Source organism: Aotus nancymaae, unplaced genomic scaffold, assembly GCF_030222135.1.
Source record: "Aotus nancymaae isolate 86718 unplaced genomic scaffold, 86718_ANA_hifiasm-v0.15.2.pri h1tg000004l, whole genome shotgun sequence".
NCBI lineage: Eukaryota > Metazoa > Chordata > Mammalia > Primates > Aotidae > Aotus > Aotus nancymaae.
Genome location: NW_026988415.1, coordinates 27,090,474 through 27,115,866, shown reverse-complemented (window position 1 = coordinate 27,115,866; position 25,393 = coordinate 27,090,474).

The following is a 25,393-nucleotide window of genomic DNA, read 5'->3' as shown; positions in this document are numbered from 1 at the left end:
AGGTGTTGAAAAATCAAGTAAGGAATAGGAAGAGTTGTAGTTGTTTTGTTTTATTTTTCTTTTCTTTTTATTTTTTATTATACTTTAAGTTCTGGGGTACATGTGCAGATTATGCAGGATTATTACATAGGTATACACATGCCATGGTGGTTTGCTGCTTCCATCTCTCTGTCACCTACATTAGGTAATTCTCCTAATGTTATCCCTACCCAAACTCTCCACCCCCTGCTATCGCTCCACTAGTTCCCCACCCCTCAACAGACCCCAGTGTGTGATGTTCCCTTCCCTGTGTCCATGTGTTCTCATTGTTCAACACCCACTATGTGTGAGAACATGTGATATTTGGTTTTCTGTCCTTGTGTCAGTTTGCTGAGAATGATGGTTTCCAGATTCATCCATGTCCCTGCAAAGGACATAAACTCATCATTTCTTATGGCGGCATAGTATTCCATGGTGTATACGTGCCACATTTTCTTTATTCAGTCTATCACTGATGGACATTTGGGTTGGTTCCAGGTATTTGCTGTTGTAAACAGTGCTGCCATGAACATACGAGTGTATGTGTCTTTATGATAGAATGATTTATAATCCTTTGGGCACATACTCAGTAATGGGATTGAAGGGTCTATTGGTATTTCTAGTTCTAGATCCCTGAGGAAACACCACACTGTCTTCCACAATGGTTGAACTAATTTACGCTCTCACCAGCAGTGTAAATGTATTTCTGATTCTCCACATCCTCTCCAGCATCTGTTGTCTCCAGATTTTTGAATGATTGCTATTCTAACTGGTATGAAATGGTATCTCAATGTGGTTTTGATTTGCATTTCTCTAATGACCAGTGATGATGAGGTTTTTTTTTTATATGTTTGTTGGCTGCATAAATGTCTTCTTTTGACAAGTGCCTGTGCATATCCTTTGTCCACTTTTTGATGGAGTTTTTTTTTTCTTGGAAATTTATTTTAGTTCTTTGTAGATTCCGGATATTAGCCCTTTGTCAGATGGGTAGCTTGCAAAAATTTTTTCCCATTCTGTTGGTTGGCGGTTCACTCTAATGATTTTCTTTTGCTGTGCAGAAACTCTTAAGTTTAATTAGATCCCATTTGTCTATTTTAGCTTTCATTGCCATTGCTTTTGGTGTTTTAATCATGAAGTCCTTGCCTATGCCTATGTCCTGAATGGTTTTGCCAATGTTTTCTTCTAGGGTTTTTATGGTGTTAGGTCTTATGTTTAAATCTTTATTCCACCTGGAGTTAATTTTTGTGTAAGATGAAAGGAATGGGTCCAGTTTCAGCTATCTGCACAAACCTGACGTCAAACTATACTATAAGCCTACAGTAATGAAAACAGCATGGTACTGGTACCAAAACAGAGATGTAGACCAATGGAACAAAACAGAGGCCTTAGAAGTAATGCCACACACCTACAACCATCTGATCTTTGACAAATCTGACAAAAACAAGCAATGGAGAAAGGATTACCTGTTTAATAAATGGTGTTGGGAAAACTGGAACAGTTTTTTAAACTCCAAATTGATTATGGTCATCAGGCTTTTAAATTATGATTTACAGACTATTGGAAGATAGATATCAACCCCATAGTGTTACCCTTTTCTAGTTGTGATGGCTTAAAGGCTTCTTATAGCAACCACATTATATTTCCAGGTAGCCATAATGTATCTGATTTGATTGTTAAAAACTGTGTCAAATATGTTTTCCAAATTTACTAGGGAGACCATTAAAATGATAATTAAATAAAGTAGAGTTTGAATATTACCAATCTAAAAATCCAAAATTTGAAATAATCACAAATCTGAAAATTGTTAAATGCTGACATAATACTCAAAGAAAACACTCATTGGAACATTTCAGATTTGTATTTTCAGATTAGAAATGCTCAGCTGGTAAATATAATGCAAATATTCCAAAATCTGAAAAAAATCTGAAATCTAACATGTTTCTGGTCCCAAGCCATTTGGATAAGGAATACTCAACTTGTATGTATTAAAATTGTCATTGGGAAAAGTAGAGTAAGGGATTAAAAGTACAACAGAGGGAAAGGAGAGGAAAAGCAGAAGCATAGAAAACAGAGACAAATAGAATATAGGAATAATATGATATAATTAAATCTAAATACAGTTAGTGCTCTATATCTATAGGTTTTGTATCTGCAAAGTCAACAAGTCATGACCCAAAAATAATACAAAAATACAAAAATTACAAATAGGAAACAATAGAGCATATTAACTATTTACATAGCATTTACATTGAATTAGATGCTATAAATCTAGAGAAAATTTAAAGTATATGGGAGCATGTGTGTAGTATATATGCAAATTTTAGACCATTTTATGTAACAAATTTGAGCATCCATGGATTTTGGTATCTGCAGTGGTCTTGGAATCAATCCCCCAGAGATACCAATGGACAATTGTATAACAGAATTACGATAAATGTAATGAGCTAAATTTTGTAGGTAAAAGACAAAGTTTGAGAGAATAAAGGTTTTGAAAAATCTAACTGTATGATAGCTATCAGAAGAACTGCTAAGAGTTAAGGTCATAAAAGTGTTGAAAGTCAAAAAAAAGAAAAAGAAAAAATATATAAGAGGAAGATAGCAACCAAAACATTGCCAGAATTGCTATATTAATATCAGCTGAAGTAAACCTTAAGTAAAAGAAATCACTGGAGATAAGATGAGGTAATACATATAAATAAAAGACAAGTTCATCATGGAAATGGAGCAATTTTCAACTTGAATGTACCTAATAACATAACTACAATATAAAATAAATTTAAAAATGGAAAGAAGTGGGAAAATTCACTAAAATAAGGAATACTTTCTAACACACTTATTTCAGTATTTTATAGTTCAGAAAGATTAAAAAAATAGTAAAATTTTAGAAGATTTTCTACATTTCTATATTTTATATAAAAATAAGCTTGATCAAATTGATAATTTTCACTGTGTGAGTTGAAAGTGGTACATGTATTAACTATAGAATGTTCTTTATTTTTAAGTTCACTTTGAACATATGTAAAAATGTATCACATTTTAGTTATAAAGCAAGACGCTGTAAATTTCAAGATATCATATAAACCACATAGATGACCAAAACACAATTATAATAAATAACAGAAAAACATGAAAAAATACATAGCTAATAATTGAAAAATACACATGTATATAATTCATAATCAAGAAAGTAAAATATAAATTAACTGAAGACTACAAAATACTACATATAAAACTTGAGGAAGGCAACTAAAGTAGCATTCCTTGTAAGGTAGGTCTAGTGGTGGTGAACTCCCTCAGCTTTTCTCTAGAAATGGTCTTTTTTCTCCTTCATTTCTGAAGAAAAACTACTAGATAAAGTATTTTTGGTAGACAGCTAGATGTTTTTCAATATTTTGTGTATATCATTCCACTCCTGTCCTGCAATGTTTTTGCTGATAAATCTATTGATAGGTTTTTTTTTTTTTTTTTGACAGAGTCTCACTCTGTCACCCAGGCTGGAGTGCAGTGGTACCATCTCAGCTCACTGCAACCTTCACCTCCTGGGTTCAAGCAATTCTTCTGCCTCAGCCTTCCCAGTATCTGGGATTACAGATTCCTGCCATGACGCCCAGCTAATTTTTGCATTTTTAGTAGAGACAAGATTTCACCAAGTTGGCCAGTCTGGTCTCAAACTCCTGACCTCAAGCGATTTGCCTACCTCAGCCTCCCAAAGTGCTGGGATTACAGGTGCGAGCCACTGTGACTGGCCTCTATTGATAATCTTATGAAAGCTTTCTTGTATGTGACAAGTTGATTTTCTCTCACTCCTTTCATGATTATCTTTGCCTTTAATGTTAGTTCAATTATAATATGTCTCAGTGTGGTTCTCTTTGGTGTATCTTAGTTGTAGATCTTTCAGCTTCTTAAATCCCTATGTCCATTTTTTTCTTCAAACGCATGAAACTTTCAACCATTATTTCTTCATATACAATCTCTGCTTCTTTTTCTGTTGTTTTTTTTTTGTCATTCTCTGATTCTCACAACATAAATATTAGTCTCCTTTAAAGTTCACCATAAGTCCCTTAGGCCTCTTTGCTTTAGTTTGTTCTTATTTTACATTAAGAAAAAAGTATTTTTTATTTTTGTGGCACATAGTGTGTGTGTGTGTGTGTGTGTGTGTGTGTGTGTGTGTGTAGTATACATGGGATATTTTGATACAGGCATGCAATGTGTAATAATTATATCAGGGTATATGAAGTATTCATTACCTCAAGCATTTATCATTTCTTTTTGTTACCAGCATTCTGATTATACTGTTTAGTTATTTAAAAATATATAATGAATTATTGTTGTCTGTAGTTGCCATGCTGTGCTGTTAGATACTAGATCTTATTCATTCTATCTAAGTGTACTTTTGTAACAATTAACCATCCTAGTTTCCCCATCTGCGTCCCCACTACCTTAAAGCCTCTGGTAACTATCATTCTACTGTCTATCTCCATGAGTTTAATTGTTTTAATTTTTACTTCCCACAGATGAGTGAGAACGTGCGAAGTTTTTCTTTCTGTAACTGGCTTGTTTTACTTAACATAATTTCCTCCAGTTCCATCCATGTTGTTGCTAATGACAGAATCTCATTCTTTTTATAGCTGAATGGCAATCCATTGTGTATATATGCCCCCTTTTCTTTATCCATTCATCTATTGATGATCACTTCAGTCATTCTTGTTTTTTTCTCCTGTGACTCAATGATTTCAAATAATCTGTCTTCAAGTTTCTTGATTCTTTTTACTAATAAAATCTATCGTTGAACCTCTAATAAATTTTTTTGTTCAATTATTTTCTAACTCCAAAATTTATGTTTGATTTTTTTTCTAAGGAATTTTTTATCTCTTTATTGATATTCTTATTTTGTTCATTCACTGTTTTCCTGATTTTTTTGTGTTTTCTTTTTTTATCTCATTTTTTATTAGTATGTCAAGATAATTTTTATTTCCATTACTTTTTATTGTAAATCCATTACTCAGTGATGAGACTCAGATAAGATCATAAAGCCTTCCCACTTCTGTTATTTTCTTTTGCTTGATCAAATTGCTGTTTGTGAAATCTTGAGCATCCACAGGAGAACATGGCTGTAGTCTGGGGGATCTGGTCTCTTTGGCTGTTGTTTACACATACCTGAATTCTCAGACAATTAGTTCTAAGCAGGGACGTAAAGGAACCCTGCAGGCATGAGGGTGGCCAGCCATTCCTCAGATGGCCTAGAGGTTCATCTCTTCACATGAACTGTGTCTTCTCATGTCTGCAAGACAAACATGCTGCCTTCTGATCTTTACTATGCTTTGCTGCTCCTGCACATTCATTCCTGCAGTCTTTGACAAACATGCCCACAGGTTCTGTATCTCCTGGATCAAGGCTCCTTTTAGAGCTATTATGAATCATTTCTGGAGTCTTTCTTACACAGTCCACTTGTTGTAATTTAAAATTGCTCTTTGGAGACGCAGATTCTGTTTTCAGTCATCTCTGTTTCTTTTTTTTTTAATTGCATTTTAGGTTTTTGGGTACATGTAAAGAACATGCAAGATTGTTGCATAGGTACACACATGGCAGTGTGATGTGCTGCCTTCCTCCCCATCACCTATATCTGGCATTTCTCCCCATGCTATCTCTCCCCAACTCCCCACCCCCCACTGTCCCTCCCCTATTTCCCCCTAACAGACCCCAGTGTGTGATGCTCCCCTCCCTGTGTCTATGTGTTCTCATTGTTCAACACCCACCTATGGGTGAGAACATGTGGTGTTTGATTTTCTGTTCTTGTGTCAGTTTGCTGAGAATGATGGTTTCCAGATTCATCCATGTCCCTACAAAGGACACGAACTCATCATTTTTGATGGCTGCATAATATTCCATGGCGTATATGTGCCACATTTTCCCCATCCAGTCTATCATCGATGGGCATTTGAGTTGGTTCCAGGTCTTTGCTATTGTAAACAGTACTGCAATGAACATTCATGTGCATGTGTCCTTAGAGTAGAATGATTTATAATCCTTTGGTTATATAGCCAGTAACGGGATTGCTGGGTCAAATGGAATTTCTATTTCTAAGTCCTTGAGGAATTGCCACACTGTCTTCCACAATAAGGTATTGATCATCTTTATGACAGTTATTTCAAATTCTTCATTGGGAAGCTCATAGATTTGCATTTCTTTAGGTTTGATTTCTGGAATTTTATCTTATTACTTTAATTGGGCCATGTTTCTTGTTCCTTTGTATGCCTTGTTTATTTTTGTTGAAATTTTGGCATTTGAAATAACAATCGTCACTCCCAGTCATTGTGCAGGGAAAGACTTTCACCAGTCTTTCCTGCTGGAAATTCTAAGACCTCTCAGACATTTTCTCATATCTTACTTCCCCTTGCATCTGCCTGTGGAGCTGCAGCTCTAATGTGCTCCTCGCCTCTGTTTTCAACAGCTTCCAAATTGGTATCAGTACTATCAGTAGTCCATGTCAGGTGGAACAGAAAACAATCCCTCAGGTAGCACCCACAGAAGCCAGTACATTGTTGAACCTATGGTCCACTCTTGTTTTTGTCCTGAGGGAGGAATCTCATTATGGCAGATTTCTTCCCAGTTGCTCCACATTGTGCTATATGGGAAAGAGGCATAAATGTCTGTGCCAAATGTTTAAATTTGCCTATTCCTTTTGTTGGAATCCATTATTGTTTTTATAGTTGCCTGAATAGCTTCTCACCAGGTCTCTACGGTTCTTACAGAGGTATTCTGGAACATATATTGTTGTTAACCCAGTGTCTCTGTGAGGGAAGAAAAGGTTGTAGCTTACTATTTCATGCTCTTGAGTATTCTTAACTATTCTGAATTCTACTAACATTACTTGTATCCATAGGGTGATTATTGGTCTACAATTGACACCAACCCCAGACTGAAACAGAGACAGAGAAGCTAAAACTGTTAAATGTTTGCCTATAAGTCCTGGGGGTGGGGATGATTTAACACTTATTTGGCCTAATTACAGTGAATTCTCTAACATTTGAACCAGAGAGTTATATCATTCCAAAAGTACTGTTAAGTGTGGATTGAGGGGTTTGACACTGAAGAAGATGCCAGATCAGACCTTTGCTCTGCTCTGGTCCTTAATACCATCTATAAAGAAGTCTCCCTCACTCATGAGATTCAGATTATTAATAATTAAGGGTAATTTCTATAACTTGTTCTTTCAGGGTTTAACACCACTCTATACCCCAAATTAGACACCAATCCAACCCCTTGTAGGGGTTCTTTAGAGAACCATGAATATTGGCTCATCAATATGTGAAACTTGTATTTTTCCCCCTAGATCAATCAAATAAAGAGTTGTTCTTGCAGCTAGAGGGCAGTAGTTGTGGTGGAAGGGTTACTTTCTATTGTACAATAGAATAACCTCAAGTGACAGCACCAATTGTATTTTCATCCTTACACGTTAAGTGGACATTTGAGCCAGTCTTCAATTTAGTAATAGAACAAAAGTGTAATTGTTAAGGGTAGGGATTCCAGACACAATTCAGTTGGGTTCAAATATGTACTTTTCTATGTACTGGCTGCGTAACCTTAGGTAGGTTAAATAACTTTTCTGTGTCATCTGTAAAATAGGGGTCATGAAAATACCTACCTCATATAGTTGGAAGGATTAAATGAGTTATACATAAAGCACCTGTAAATGTGTCTGGCACATAATAAGTATGCATTAGCTATTATCAATATTGAAAAATTTTAAAGGAAGGATACTTATGCACTTCCATCTGAGGCCCCTTGTGGATTGGCATTATGTATGTCTTTGCTATGGTCAGCCCTCCTCTTGTAATATTTACGGTTAAGAATCTCTTCTTTATTGTGTTAATGTGTGCAAACAAACTAATTTCTGTATCCAGCTATATCACTAACTGATTTATGTTGAAAGCACAAAACTTCTGTTATGAATTCAATAGGCACTGTAACAAGAAATGGTTTGACACAGTAGAAATGACACACCTTCCCTTTATCTCTGTTTCCCTTTTCCACTTCATTCAGGTATAATGTTGTACTAGAATGTACCCTGGACTAAGGGCCTAATACACCTCTTTCTAGCTATATTACTGAGTAAACAGCCTCTCTGAGTAAGCATTCATCCCATTTATAAAATGGTATTGAACCATCTCTTACTGCCTGGTAGAGTTGTAGTTAGTCAGGCAATAAGATAGTGGAAAATTATATCATTATATTGCAAGGAAAGATGAATGTAATACATGCTTAATTTCATCTACACCACATAGCTACTCCAGCACTACTACTACCACCACCATAACTTATTCCTATTTTTCATTCATGTCTTTTCTCCAGAAAAGATTTCCCTAAATACTCAGTCCAAGCTAGCCCATTTTCATTATGTTTTATAGTATCATTTTGTTTATTTTTACATTACTTATCATGATTTGTAATTATAATTTTTATTTATTGATTAACCAATTTAATGCCTATATCTTTTAGCATGATGCCCCCTCATTTGTGGTCATTATGCAATAGACAATATGGTAGCGTTTTATGGAGCTTTGAGGGTAATAGGGGAGTGAGGTTTAACTCTTTTTTTGATTTCAACTTTCTATTTACCAAAAACAACATAGCTACAAACCATTTTAGTGTGCCACTTATGCTACCTCTTCTACTCTTTTTATTTTCCTTCCTCAACTAGAACTCATTTTTTCCCTTCTCATTCCTCCTCAGATGCAAATGTGACCTGGGTACAGGGAGAATTTTTAAAAAGATTCAGAGTTTAGAAAACATAAACAAGTCACCTTGATTTTCTTTTCTTCTTTCCTGCTTCAAGTCCTGTGTGATGTAAATACTATAGTGTGGAAATACCCTGCTTGTGGGCTTGTAATTCTTTCAAAATACTGCATCTGTTAAGACCATCACATATCAGGAAATTAAGCAGTGGGATTTTTTTTTTAGGTTAGTAAATGGGATCTGTAGGACTCTGAAAACAATAGGCTGACAGTTTAAGGGAACATATGTTCAGAGTGGGACTGTGGGAACACAGACTGTGAATAAAACTCCTTTGAGTTAATAAATTAATGTATTTGCCTAGAGACTTTCTGTGCCTGAGGTTGATGAATTGATGAATTCTCCATGCTTACTCTTTCTCTTAGTACTCCATGAAATTTCTAAAAAATATCTACTAGGATGTCCTCCATTTGTGTTCTTCAAATGTATGGCTTGAATCAGTAGGTTTTTAAAAAAATCTCTGTCAGATGTATCTCTCTTATTAGGATCCAGAAACCAAAGAGAGGCTTGTTGCTTATCTATGTGGAAATTATTTAAAAAGAGAGAGAGAGAGAGAGAGAGAGACATGTAAATTGATTTTACAATTGTGAAGCTCATCTTAGTTCCAGTAATGCAGTGCTCCCAAACACATGGCAGCAAATTTGACTCTTCCAGCCCTACCACCACCTCTGCCATGTATCAAGAGGTTAAGTGATGCTATCTAATTAACCTGGAGCTGCTTTTGCTGTTGCTCTTTCTCAGCTTTTGGTGTCCATAGGTGTTTAGATACCCCATACTTCTCCTCTATGAGTTCAGTCATTAAAAAAAAAAAAGACTTCCCTTTTTCTAGGAGTTTGCCACCTTCATAAATTAAACAGGCCCAATTTGCTGCACAGATCCTTCTTTCAGCTAATAGATTTCTCCAGGTTTCCTGTGTAAATTATTGCTTCAACTAGTTCTTGCTTAAGCAGCTTCTCTAGAACCCCAAGAGGTCTGTAATAGAAATGCTGTCCATGGTAAATGAAGATTTTGAGTTGTTTCTTTCCTTCGATTTTTGTAAAGATCATAAATGCAGAGAATGTTGACTAAAGTATTAATTTTCCCTGTATCTGATAGTCTTACTTTAAAATGAGACTAACTTGCCATAAGAATCCAATCTCAAATATGTTTCTAATTATGTGATTTCTGTTTATCTGGTACAATTGATAGAAAGAATTGCCTATTTCTGTCTATTTCAGCTCATCATGTTATCCGGTCTCTGAGTTCTTTGAAAGAAAATGAGGGGGAAAATATACCATGCATCTGAATGGATTATAATATATAAACCATTTTCTTTTCTTCTTTCCTGCTTCAAGTCCTGTGTGATGTAAATACTATATTGTGGAAATATCCTGCTTGTGGGCTTGCAGTTCTTTCAAAATACTGTAATGGTTAAGAGCATCTTTTATTCTAGCTATAATAAGGAAATTAAGCAGTGCAATTTTTTAGGTTAGTAAATGGGATCTGTAGGACTCTGAAAACAAAAGGTTGACAGTTTAAGGGAAATGTTCCTCATTTTAAGGGAAATGTTCTGTGTTGTTCTGTTCCTCAAGTGTAGGCTCTAATTTTTTTAAAGCCAACACTTGAGGAACAGAACAGTAAGTATTGGGAGAGAAAAGAAGGAGGGAAATGAGAAAAGTTAGATCAGATTACTCAAAAGAAGTCTGTCCTTGCTAAGATTTCACCTATCAGAAATAAAACTTCTGAAGAACTCATACCTGATGATTAAGGAGATATATTTTAAATCTTTTTCTTCTTTAATTGACAACTAATAATTGTACATATTTATGGGTACATAGTGATGTTTCAATACATATGTAGTGCTTGGATCAGTGTAATTAACATATAGATCTCAAACATTTATCTTTTTTGCATTGATAACATTTAATATCCTCTTTCTAGCTATTTATATATTACCATTAGGTATAGTAATTCAAAGGTATAATAAAATACTAGAATTTATGCCCCTGTTTGTAATTTGTTGTTTTTTCATGAATTTCTCCCTATGCCTCTCTTCTCCTTACCCTCCCCAGCCTCTAATATCTGCTGTTCTACTTTTTACTTCTATAAAATCAACTTTTTTTTAAACTCCCACATATGAATGAGAACATGTAGTATTTAACTTTATGTTCCTGGCTTATTCACTTAACATAATATCTTCTTGTTCAATTCATGTTGCTATGAATGACAGGATTTTCTTTTTTATGGCTAACCAGTATTCCATTGTGTATATATACTACATATTCTTTATTCAGTCAACCATTGATGGACTTTTAGGTTGGCTCCATATCTTGGATATTGTGAATGGTGCTGCAATGAACATGGGGTAGTAGATGTCTTTTCAATATACTGATTATTAAAAAATATATATACCCATTAGTGGGATTGCTCGATCATGTGGTAGTTCTGTTTATAGCTTTTTGAGGAACTTCCATCTTGTTGTCCATAGTGCCTGAGACAGTTTACATTCCCACCCATACCTAAATGATTAGAAATCATTCTATTATAAAGACATATGCACACATATGTTTTGTGGCACTGCTCACAATAGCAAAGACTTGGAACCAACCCAAATGCATATCAATGATAGACTGGATAAAGAAAATGTGGCACATATACACCATAGAATACTATGCAGCCATAAAATGGATAAGTTCATGTCCTTTGCAGGGCATGGATAAAGCTGAAAACCATCATTCTCAGCAAACTGACCCAAGAACAGAAAACCAAACACTGCATGTTTTCACTCATAAGTGGGAGTTGAACAGTGAGAACACCTGGACACAGGGAGGGGAACATCACACACCTGGGCCTGTCAGGGGGTGAGAGGCTAGGGGAGGAATAGCGAGGGGGATAGGGTATAGCAGTAGGAGAAATACCTAATGTAGATGATGGGGTATTGTATGCAGCAAACCACCATGGCATGTGTATACCTATGTAATAAACCTTCATATTCTGCACATGTACCCCAGAACTTAAAGTATAAAAAAAAAAGAAACCAAAAAGTAAAAAAATTCCTTTCTGTACTTTGCCAGCATTTATTTTTTGTCTTTTTGATAACAGCTATCGTAACTAGTTTGAGATTATACATCGTTGTGGTTTGCAGAAGAATGAAACAAGCCCCCTCTTATGACCCTTTACCAAAATTCACTTAAAATGTATAAAATAATCTAAATGTAAGACCAGAAATTATGAAACTAATAGAAGAAAACATGCTTCAAGACATTGGTCTGTGAAAGTGTTTTATGGGTAAGACCCCAAAAACACAAGCAACAAAACCAATTTTTTAAAAATGAGATTATATCAAACTAAAGAGCTTCTGGAAAGGAAACAACAGAATAAAAAGACAACCTGTAGAATGGGAGAAAACATTTGCAAACTACTAATAACACAGGGGGTTAATATCCAGAATATACCAAAAACTCAAACATTTCAGCACCAAAACCCAAAACCCAATACCCAAACAATACCATTTTAAAAATGGAAAAATGATATGAACAGACATTTCTCAAAACAAGACAAAAAAAACAAATGGCCAACAAACATATGAAAATGCTCAACATCACTAATAAGGGAAATGCAAATCAAAAACAATATTTTTAGTTCACAAATAATTGTATATATTAAATAAATATTTGTGGCAACCCAAAAAAATAGAAGATAGCATTTGATGTTGGGCAGGTTTGAGTTTGATAACTTACTCTGCTACATTACCTACGTTTCCTTGGCTATGTTTCTGCTCTTTATTTGTGAAATGAGCATACTAATAGTAGCAGTATTCCACAAGGTTATAGCAAGGGGTAAATTTAAAATGCATGTAATGTGCATCATACAGTGTTTGGCCTATAGGAAGCATTTACTAAATGATAGCTGTTATTGTTACTATCACAATAAGCAGGCTAGATACATAGAATTAACGTACTACATATTTTTCATCACATAAGAAGTAGTTAAAACTGGTTTCATCATTTATATACCTGTGCAGTCTTGAAAAACATCAGTGAAAATCTCTGTATCTCACTTTTCTTGAATACCAAATATGCATAAAGATAGTCTGTACCATGTACAGTTGTAAAAATACATAATATTATGTAGGTGAAATTGCAATTTTAATATTCTGGTACTATAGTAATTGCTGAAAAATGTTAGTGGTTATTTCTATTACTCACTTGACCCCAGAAATCACTATCCCGTGGTTTCAAAACTAAGATTTTCATTTATTATCAAACATTAAGAACCTACTTTGTACCAGACACAATTCTTAGGCCTATAGATATATCAACAAATAAAACAGAATATTACTAACATTTTTGTAATTTTTTTTGAGGCAAGGATGCTAAACCCAATAAATAAGTACATTATATAGTATATTAGAAGACATTAAGTCCTGTGGGATAAAAAATGAGTAGGGTAAGGGATTGGGAGTGCTAGAATAAAAAGGAATGAGCAGTTACAACATTCATTATACAATAAGGGTAAGACTCTCTTTAAAAATATCATTTGAGCAAAAATTTTAAAAAGTAGAGGAAGAGAGCAATGTAACTACCTAGAAAAAGGGTTCCTGGTAGCAGTAACATCCAGGAAAAACCTGATGTAACAGTAAATCTGGTATGTTAAACTAGCAAGTTTTCAGTATGGTTACATTGGAATTATCATGGAAAAGAAATGTGGGAGATGCTGTCAAAGAAGTTTAGGTGCACAGATTGTGTATGGCCTGTACATCACTGTATGAAATTTGGATTTTACTTTGAGACTGGAAGCTATTGGAGGGATTTGAGTAAAGAAGAGATGTGAGTTGATTTATATTTCAAATAGATCACTATGACTGCTGTATAGAACATAGACCATGAGGGGATTATAAGCATGGAAGCAGGGTAACCAGTAAGAGAGTTATTAGAGTAATCCGAGAGAACACTTATACTAGAGTGGTACAAATGGAAGTGGTGAGATCTGGTTGGATTCTGGATAGTTTGATAGTAGAACAGGTAGAATTTACTACTAATCGGATATATGGAGTATACAAGAAAGGGAAACCATAAACAATGTCAAGGATTTTTGGCTTAAATGAAATTACCATTAACTGAGTGTGGTGGATAGACTTTAAGATGGCACCATGTGTGGTTCAGGCCTGTGGCTCTTCACATCTTCTTATAATTGCCTTCCCTTGATTGTGAGAGGAACCAGTGACTTGCTCCTAACCAATAGAATATGACAAAAATAACGATAGTCACTTTTGTGATTACATTACATATGTGATAGTCACTTCCATCCTGCTAACAGACTATCTCCTTGGCTGGCTTTGATGAGGGAAGTAGATGAATTAGAGAGGTCCATGTGACAAAAAAAGAAAAAACAGAGTAGTTTCTGGCAGATAGCCAGACAGACTCTGAATCCTATCAAAAACAATATGAGTTTGGAATTGGATCCTTCTCACATTGAGCTTTTAGATTAGACCCCAAGCCTTGCTGATACCCTGATTGCAGCCTTGTGAAAGACACCGAAAGCAGAAAATGCAGCAAAGCTCTTTCCTAATCCACAGAAACTATAAAATAATAAAATTGTGTTGTGCTTAGCTACTAAGTATATTATAAATTTTTATGCAGCAATAGATTACTAATAAACTAAGAAAGCAAACAAGTGGGTGGAAGTGAAGGTCAGGAACTACATGTTGAACATGTTAAGCTCGAGTTGCCTATTAGACATACAGGTGAAGATGATGGATATGGGAGTCTGTATTTCAGGAGAGAAGTCTAAGAAGAGGATAAAAATTTGAGTCAACAATGTAAAGATTGGATTTAAAAACATAAAATAGATGAGACCACCTACGATGTGATTGTAGAGAAAGAAGCAGTTCAAAAATTGAGCCCTGGAATAGTCCATAGTAAATAAATGTAAAGAAGAGGAAAAACTACAAAAAGTACCTTGAAATGGTTAATAATGTAAAAGGAAAATCAAGAAAGTATTGTGTCCTGAAAATAAAATTATTTCCAGGGGGGAAGTAGTGATATAGAGTGTAAAATGTTACTGGTATGTTCAAGAAAAATTAGGGCTGAGAATTGACTGTGGAATATCCAACAGTTAATAATCTTACTTGAAAGGTTAGGTTGGAGTAAATTCAGGAGAGAATGACAAAAGATGAGTTGGTGACAATTGATGAAGACAACTCTTTTAAGGAATGTTACTATTAGAGGGAAGCAGAGAAATGAGTCAGTAGCTGGTGGAGGGCAGTGGGGTCCAAATAAGGTTTTTTTCCTCCTATATATAAAAAATTGTGAATGATTCAATAGAGAGTTAAAAATGGGTAATATAGTAGAGAAAGGACACTGCTGAAATAGTCTTTGAGTGAGTAAGATGGGATGGGATCTAATGCATAAGGGAATGGATTGACATTCATTATGAATATAGGGAAATAACATTCAGTTATGAATATAGGAGAATAACATAATAGAAGAGAAAGGAGAGTATATGGCTTTAGATGCAGATAAGCAGGAGGGGGTGATAGATATTTTGAAAACTTCTGATTGACTACGTCTCTTCAATGAAGTAGGAAACAAGAGCATCAGCTGAGTGTGAGGATGTAGAATGAGGTGCTAAAATTGTGAGAAGAAAAATATGTGAAATAATAATTTAGGAAGATGGCTGAGTGAAGTAGAAAAACAAAATAAATTGTAGGGCAGCATTAAGGGCCTAATTGAAATTTGTGGCCTTGTATTTGTGGATATGTGTTCTTATCCAGACATATTCAGCTCTGTGGATACAGGCACTGAATAAGTGAATAATCTGATTTAACTAAAATACCATAACTCACAGAAACTAATGATCCACATTAGGAGAAAATTTTCCATTATTCTTCTCCATAAATGTTCTCAAAGACCTCCTAGATTTACTTATCCTGGTCTATACTTTGGTTTTCTCAACACCGCCCATCTTCCAAAATTGTTGGAGCCCAACCTTCACCAATGCTGAGGTCTCTACAACTTATTCTGGTAGTCATAGTTGCCTTGAGTGTTACCTTGCTTCTGGTTGGCGAGCATGGAGGTCATCCCTGAATCCTCGAAAATCCTGGCAGAATTAAAATAAAGTCCCTGCTTACCACAAGATATAAATATCACCTCAAAATCTAAATGCCCTATTTACCATTTCTCTCTTTAAATTTGAAGGGAGAAAGATCTTTTTTTAACTATTGCGTTTCTTCAGAGATTGCCCATCTGTAAATATGCTCAGCCTATATTAGAAATATTTTAATCATATTTTCTAAGAATACATACAACCATTTATGAGGCAGTGTTTGTGGTGCCAGCATAGCAGTGGCAGGGATGAGTCCAAAATAACCATGCACTGTGTCCAGAGTTAGATATTCCTTTCCATGATTTAATGCCGTCTATTAAGTGGTACATCAATTAAGGCTGCTTCTTGTCTTCCAGGCTGCAAATATTATTTTCTGCCAAGTTGTCTTAGCTGGGGTCATTTCAGTCTACCAGACATGGTTTACTAACCTTGACATTTACCAATTCTACTAGGAACTTCCTAAGGCCTATGAAAATCTATAAACAAAAATAGAAATTTGTGGTAGGGGTCTGGCTTCAGCCACCAAAAACATTGCAACTCAGGGCCCTTACAAAGCCTGTAACGTTCAATTATGTTCTTAGCTTCTATGAGTATTAGATATGAAACTTACTTCTATGTACTAAAAGGAGTCACTCAGATGTTTCCCTCAAATCAAACAGTTTATTTCAAGGATAAATTTTCATTTATATATCACATCGCAGAGACTACCATCAACCACTAAAATGGCAGTTTTCCAGAATCAATAATTGTAAGATCCAGACTCAACTAGGAACCCCATTACTTTATTATTATGATTGCTGAGTAATAATAATAAGCAAGCCCTTATCTTTGTATAGTTCAGTATATTAGTGGTTGGCAAACCATTATTAAATACAGATTCATAGACCTCACTCTACATCCACTGAATCAGGATATCTGGGACTGTATACCAAGAATATAATTTTATCCAGATTCCAGAATGATTCTGATATATATTCAGTTTTAAGACACCCATGTTTATGCTATTTAAGTATGACTATGTATTTTCTTCCTTCGTTTCTGCATACTTCCCTTCCTCTCTCCTTCCTTATTTTCTTTATTCCTTCTTACATTAATTCATTTGCTTGTCTCCTCATTCATTTATTCATTTATACAACAAATAATTATTGAGTGCCTACTAAGTGCCAGACATTTCGGGGATACAATAATGAATATGTTGGGGATACAATAATGAATATGACAAACATGAATATGGGAAAATATTGACTTTAAATAAGTAATTAGAAATAAGAGAGAAAAACACTACAGAGAAGCACATAAAGCTATAGGAATGTGTAACATACATAATTTTTATGTAACTGTAATATACATACTATTTTATATCATTCATTTTCATGGAACTTCATAAATATTGTTCTTTGATATTTGTATCATTATTCTCATTGGTAAACAGGAAATTTGAGATAGAACTACCCCAGTATTCTTGATTCTCATTGTCACATTAGAGTGTGCAGGGATAAAAATGTTATTCTCTCTTGTACTTTGGGTTTCCCCAAACAAATGATCTAGAAAATTTAAGTATTCCACTTCTCAGGTGTCTTATAATTTCAAGCATTAGTATAATACCCTTAAAATCTATCTTTTTATTATAAATTCATGTTCTTGTTTCTTTTTTGTGAGTAATCCACTACCCATCAGTGGCTTAATCAGATGAGGACAAGAAAGATGCGGCCACAGATTTTTTATTTTCAAGGGAATTATTGTGAAATGTGCAAGGAAAGTGAATGTGACAGTCACCACAATCTTCTTTGTTTTCTCTGTTCTAGAAATTGTAATATAACTGTTGTTTGGAATTACCAAGTTTACACTGCTTTATCTTTCTTCTACATTGTTGAGAATTTAAAGAATATTAAATTTCAAAGGGACAGAAAATGTTGTATCCCTATTTCTGTGAATTGCATTCCCCAAAAAGCAGACTCTGAGATACAGGTTAGAATTCAAAAAGTTTATTGAGATCAACACTTGTGGGGAAGAGAATGGAAAAGTGCAAAGTTGGGCAGAGGAAGTTTGTCTCAATTGCAGACACAAGATGGCCTCAGTTGATTCCATTGGGAAATTGTAAACTGGGCTGGCCCTTGAGAATTGTCCCAAGTTCTACAAAGGACACTGGCCCTTTGTTCTCTGGAGTTCACCAACCATTGGATATGGGCTTCCCAAGGAAGGAATTGTGATTTTAGGTGTGGTTGGTCTCTACAGTGAAGGTTAGTTCCTGGATAGAACTAAAAGCTGAGATGTCAACAGTCAGCATCCTGGTCACTTGAGGAATAACTCCTTCAGTTATGAAGGAATATATGGGTGAAGCAGTGTAGCATCTATTATAACCATTTTTTCTCCATGTCATACCAGACATTAAAGTCAATAACTGCATATAATTTACTTAAAAATCAGGATTATGGGAGGAGTAGCTGCCAGCAGTTTGCTAGGATGTTCTAAGGGAAAATTCATTCACTGAATAAATTAAGGCAGGATTACACAGTGGTTAAAAGTTTTACCTATATACTTAAAACACCATAGGTTTTAATCAAAACTTGGCTGCTTTCTTCTGTGACTTGGGGCAAGCTATTTCAGCAGACTGAGCTTAAGTTTATTTATCAAATGGGGCTTTCAGTGTATCTTTTTTTTTTTTTTTTTTTTGGTAAGGACTAAATGAGAAAATGCACATAGAGGATGGTGTCTGGTTCATAGTAGGTAGTCTCTATAATCATTAAAAGATAATTGTTAGATCTGTGAATTGCAAGTCATTATACTTTAGATGCTCACCCTTTATAAAACCATTCTTCTCAAAGAATCAAATAACATTTAAAAAGGCAAATTTATTGAGATATAATTTACATGCCATACATTTCACTCTGTTGAATTCCACAATTCAGTGGATTTTTAATAGACTCACAAAGTTATCAACTATCATCACTATCTAAATGCAAAATATTTTATCATCCAAAAAGAAACCCAACATGCAGTAGCAGTTATAGCAGTTACTACTCATTCATACCATCCCTCGCCCTGCAACAACTGCCCAGACTCCAAATTCCTGCCAATGATTAATCTACTTTGTTTCCATGGATTACCCTATTCTGGACATTTCATACAAAGGGAATCATATGTGGCCTTTTGTGTCTGTCTGCTTTTACATAGCATGTTTTCAAGGTTCATTCGTGTTGTAGCATGTATTCATACTTCATTCCTTTCTATTCTGCCATATAGATATATGCCATTTTTATCCAGTCATCAGTTAATGGACGTTTGGATGGTTAGTATTTTTTGCTATTATGAATAATGCTGCTATGAATATCCATGTACAGATTTTTGTGTGGATACACGTTTTTATATCTCTTGATTTTAAGGCAAATTGTTGGGTCATATGAGAACTCTGTGTTTAACTTTTTGAGGAACTGCCAAACTCTTTTTAAAAGTGGCTGCAACATTTCGTATTCCCACCAGCTACATATGAGGGCTCCAAAAGACATCTGTCTTTTTAGTTATTGCCATCCTAGTGGGTGTAAAGTGGTATCACATGGTTTTGATTTGCATTTCCCTAATGACTAATGTTGTTTGAGCATCTTTTCATGTGCTTATTGGCCATTTGTGTATCTTTTGTGGAAAAATATTTATTCAGAAACTTTGCCCGTTTTTTTTTGTGGTAAAATACACATGACATAAATTTACCATCTTAACTATTTTAAACTTTACAGTTCAGTGGCATTTAATACACTCCCAATGTTGTGAAACAGTCACCACTATCTAGTTCCAGAACAGTTTCATCATCCTGAAAGGAAATGCTGTATCTATTCAGAAATCGTTCCCCATTGTCTCTTTCCTCACATCCTCCCATAACCACTAATCTGTATTCTTTCTGTCATTTTGGATTTGTTTTTTGTGGACATTTCATGTAAATGGAATCATACAGTATGTAATTTTTTCTGTGTCTGGCTTCCTTTACTTACTCACTGCTTTCAAAGTTCCTCCATTATGTAGCCATCATCAGGGTTTCATTTATTTTTGTGACTGGATAATATTCCATTGTGTAAATATATCATATTCTGTTTATTCATCATCAATTGATGGACATTTAAGTTGGTTCCACTTTTTGGCTGTCATAAACAGTGGTGATATGGATATTTGTGTGCAAGTTTTTGTTTGAACTCTTTTTGAAAATCCATTATTTTGGCTACTCATTCCTGAGTAGAAGTGATGGCTCTTACATGAGTCTATATTTAACTTACTGTGGAACCACCTAACTGATTCCCACAGAAGCTGCACCCTTGAGCATTCCCACCAGCAATCCATGAGAGTAAGAATCTTTAAATATTCGAACAACACTTGTTATTTCCTGTTTTTTTTTTTTAAAATTAATATAGCCATCCTAGCAGGCATGAAGTAGTGCCTTATTGTTGTGTTGGTTTGCATGTCTAACGATGCCTAACATTTAAGGATGTTAAATATCTTTTAATGTGCTTGTTGGCAATTTTTTATCTTCTTTGCAAAAGTTTCTTCAAGTCATTTTCCCACTTTATTAATTGAATTGTATGACTTTTTGTTTCTTAGTGAAAGAGTTTTATTTCTATTCTAGATACTTAGACCCTTGCCAAATATACAATTTGAAAATATCTTCTGTTATGCTGTAGGTTGGATTATACTATTTTGATAGTGTTCTTTCATGTGTAAAAGTTTTAAATTTTGATGGATTCTAATTCATCTTCTTTATTGTTGCTTGTGTTTTTGGTGTCATATCTAGGAAAACATCACCAAATTTAAGACTATGAAGATGTACCACCATGTTTTAAGAGTTATATAATTGTAGCTTTTATATTTAGGCTTGCATTCCATTGTAAAAAATCAATTGATCATAAATGTATGGGCCTATTTCTGGACTCTCAATTCTTAACTTTTTAAATTAATTGACTAATTGACACGTAATACTTGTATATATTTATGGAGTACACAGGGATATTTTAATATATAGAATGTAAAATGGTCAAATCAGAGTAATTACTATATTCATCGCCTCAAATATTTATCATTTATTTGTGTTATGAACATTCAACTTCCTCTCTTCTAGTTATTTGAAAATATATGTTGTTTTTAACTATAGTCACCCTATAGAGCTGTAGAGTGCTAGAACATACTTCACCTACCTACTTATACTTTTTTATCCTTTAATCAATCATATCCTAGCCACCCTTCTCCCTATCCTTCCCAACCTCTAATAACCACTACTTTAGAAACTACTTCTATGACAGTACTCCTTTTTAAATCTTCTACGCATTAGTGAGAACATGTGGTGTTTATCCATATATTCCTGAGTTATTTTGCTTAACATAATGTCCTCGAAGCTCATCCATGTTGACACAAATGATATGATTTTATTCTTTTTTATGGCTGAATGGTATTCCACTTCATCGTATCCAAAAAGCTAAGAAACAATATGGCTGAATAATGTTTCATTATTTACATATACCACATTTTCTTTATATATTTGTTTGCTGATGAACACTTAGGTTTTTTCTACATCTTGGCTATCATTAATAGAGATATAATAAATATGAAAAGACAGATATCTTTTTCATCATATACTGATTTCCCTTTTTGTTTTTTTGGATTTATACCCAGTAGTAAGATTTCTGGATCATATGATAGTTCGATTTGTAGTTTATTTAAATTTTGTCCATTTGATTTATATGTCTATTTTTAGGCATTAACGTTGTATTTTAATTATAGAGCTTTGAAGTAAGGTGAAATTGGGAAGTGGTTGTTCAGTTTCCCTTGAGATTCTGTATGAATTTTAGAATTAGCTATTTCCGAAAAAAGGTCATTGGGATGTTGATAAGGATTGCATTGAATCTGTAGATGTTTTGAAGAGTACTGACAATTCAACAATATGAATTCTTCAAATCTCTGAATATATTATGTTCTTCCATTTATTTAAGTCTTCTGGAAATTATTACACCAATGTTTGGTAGTTTTCACTGTACAAATCTTGTACATCTTTTTTTGAACTTTTTCTCAAGTATTGTTTTTAAGTTGTTATAAATGGACTTTTAAAAAAAATTCTTGTTCAGGTTTAAGAATTGTTAGTATGTCAAAATACAATTTACTTTTGCATGTAGAGTTTGTATCCTGAAACATTTCTTACTTTGTTTATTATCTCTATTAACAATTTTTAAAGTGTGCAATATAATATTGTTAACTATAAGGACAAATTTGTACAGCAGATATCTAGAATATTTTTATCTTACATGGCTGAAACTTTATATCCATTGAACAGCAACTCACCATTTCCTCCTCTTCCCAGCTTTTTACAAATACCATTGTACTTTCTGCGTTCATGTGTTTTACTACTTCAGTTATCTCATGTATGTAGACTCATGTAATATTTTTCCTGTGGCTGGCTTATTTCAATTAACATAATATCCGCACAATTCATCCATGTTGTTGCATAGGGCAGAATTTCCTTCTTTCTGTAGTTGAATAAGTTTCTATTTTATGCATAGACTATATTTTCTTCATTCATTCATCAGTAAACATTTAGGTTATTTTCACATCTTACATATTGTGAATAATGCTGCAGTGAACTTGGGAGTACAAAAATCTCTTTGAGATCCTAATTTCAATCTATTTGTTTTATATCGATTCTTAAGAAAGTATATATCTATGTCTGTCTAGCTCATGTTCTCTGGAAATAGAGATTAAAGCTATCTTCTTTTCTAATTTGGATACTTTTCTTTTCTTTTCTTTTTTAAATAATAGCTCTTTGTAGATCTTTCAGTCCAATGCTGTGCAAAAGTAGTAAAAGAAGATATCCTTGTCTTGTTCCTGATCTTAGAAGGTTTCAGTCTCTCATTATTGACTATGATGTTAGGTGTCAGTTTTTTGTAAATGACTTTTTTTGGTTTAGGATACTTCCTTCTATTCCTAGGCTTTGGAGTGTTTCATCTTAAAAGGCTGTTAAGTTTTGGCAAATGCTTTTCATGGATAAATAATAATGATCAAGTCCTTTTTTCCCCTTTATTCTATTAATCTGGTATATTACATTTTAATTCATTGAATAGCCCTTTAATTTCTGGGATAAAGTCAATTTTGTTATGGTTTATAATCATTTTAATATGCTGCTGGATTTAGCACGCATATTTTTTTTTCTTGTACTTTAGGTTCTGGGGTACATGCGCAGATCATGCAGGACTGTTGCATAGGTACACACATGGCAATGTGGTTTGCTGCCTCCATCCCCCTGTCACCTACATCTGGCATTTCTCCCCATGTTATCCCTCCCAGACCTCCCCACCCCCCAGCTATCCCTCCCCTGCCCCTCCAACAGACCCCAGTGTGTGATGTTTCCTCCCTGTGTCCATGTGTTCTCATTGTTCAACACCTGCCTATGAGTGACAACATGTGGTGTTTGATTTTCTGCTCTTGTGTCAGTTTGCTGAGAATGATGTTTTCCAGATTCATCCATGTCCCTACAAAGGACATGAACTCATCATTTTTTATGGCTGCATAGTATTCCATGGTGTATATGTGCCACATTTTCCTTGTCCGGTCTGTCATCGATGGGCATTTGGGTTGATTCCAGGTCTTTGCTATTGTAAACTGTGCTGCAATGAACATATGTGTGCATGTGTCTTTATAATAGAATGATTTATAATCCTTTGGGTATATACCTAGTAATGGGATTGCTGGGTCAAATGGAATTTCTATTTCTGGGTCCTTGAGGAATCGCCACACTGTCTTCCACAATGGTTGAACTAGTTGACACTCCTACCAACAGTGTAAAAGTGTTCCTATTTCTCCACATCCTCTCCAGCATCTGTTGTCTCCAGATTTTTTAATGATCGCCATTCTAACTGGCGTGAGATGGTATCTCAATGTAGTTTTGATTTGCATTTCTCTAATCAGTGATGATGAGCATTTTTTCATATGTTTGTTGGCCTCATATATGTCTTCTTTTGTAAAGTATCTGTTCATATCCTTTGCCCATTTTTGAATGGGCTTGTTTGTTTTTTTCTTGTAAATCTGTCTTAGTTCTTTGTAGATAATGGGTATTAGCCCTTTGTCAGATGGGTAGATTGCAAAAATTTTTTCCCATTCTGTTGGTTGCCGATTCACTCTAATGATTGTTTCTTTTGCTGTACAGAAGCTCTGGAGTTTAATTAGGTTCCATTTGTCTATTTTGGCTTTTGTTGCCATTGCTTTTGGTGTTTTAGTCATGAAGTCCTTGCCTATGCCTATGTCCTAAATGGTTTTGCCTAGGTTTTCTTCTAGGGTTTTTATGGTGTTAGGTCTTATGTTTAAGTCTTTAATCCACCTGGAGTTAATTTTAGTGTAAGGTGTCAGGAAGGGGTCTTTGTTGAGAGTTTTTGCATCTACATTCTTAAAGACTATTGGTGTATAGTTTTTGTGTTATATCTTTGTTTTGCTTCAGTATCAGGGTAATGCTGACATCATGCTATGTGTTAGCCAGTGTCTCTCCTATTTTTCAGAAAGTTTTAGAAGAATTGGAATTATTTCTTCTTTAAACATTTGACAGAATTCACTGACACTGATGAGGTCACCTGGTCCTGGGATTTTTCATTTTTGTGAGGTTTTTGATTACTGATTTAATCACTATACTTGTCACAGGACTATTTAGGTTTTCTGTTTCTTAAATCAGTTTTGATAGTTTGTGTGTTTCTAAAAATGTGCTCATTTCATCTAGTTTATCTAATTGTAGGCATACAATTATTCATAGTATTCTCTTGTAATCCTTTCTATTTATGTAATGTCAATAAGAATGTCCCCTTTCATTTCTGATGTTAGTAAATTGTGCTGCTCTCTTTTTCTGTCAATCTAATTGTTTTGTCAATTTTATTTATTTTTGTAAAATATCTGTATTTGTTTTCATTTATTTTATTATTTTTCTGTACTCTATTTGATTTATTTCTACTATAATAACTATTTCCTTTCCTTTGATACCTTAGAGTTTTATTTCCTCTCCATTTTCTACATTGATTGAGACCTTGAGTTAATGTCTTAAATCTTATTTTTTCGGTGAGGCACTTTTCACTGTATGTTTTAGTATATTATGTTTTCATTTTCATTCATCTTTATGTATTTTCTAATTCCCTTTGAAATTTGTTCTTTCATCTTTTGGTTAAGGTTGCACTGTTTAATTTCCACATATTTGTAAATTTTTCAATTTCCTTTCAACTATTAATTTTGGGTTTCATTCCATTGTGGTCAAAGAAAATATTTTGGGTGGATTCAGTATTTAAGTAATCTCAATAAAATTATTGAGACTTGTTTTGTGACCTAACATATAGTCTATTCTGGAGAATGTTTTATTTCTACTGCAGAAGAATATATAGTTATATGTTGTTGGTGGATTTTTCTGCATATATCTTTCAGGTCTTCTGGCTTTATAATGTTGTTGAAGTCTCCTGTTTGCTTCTTTATGGATCTTCCATTTATTTGTTCTATTAGT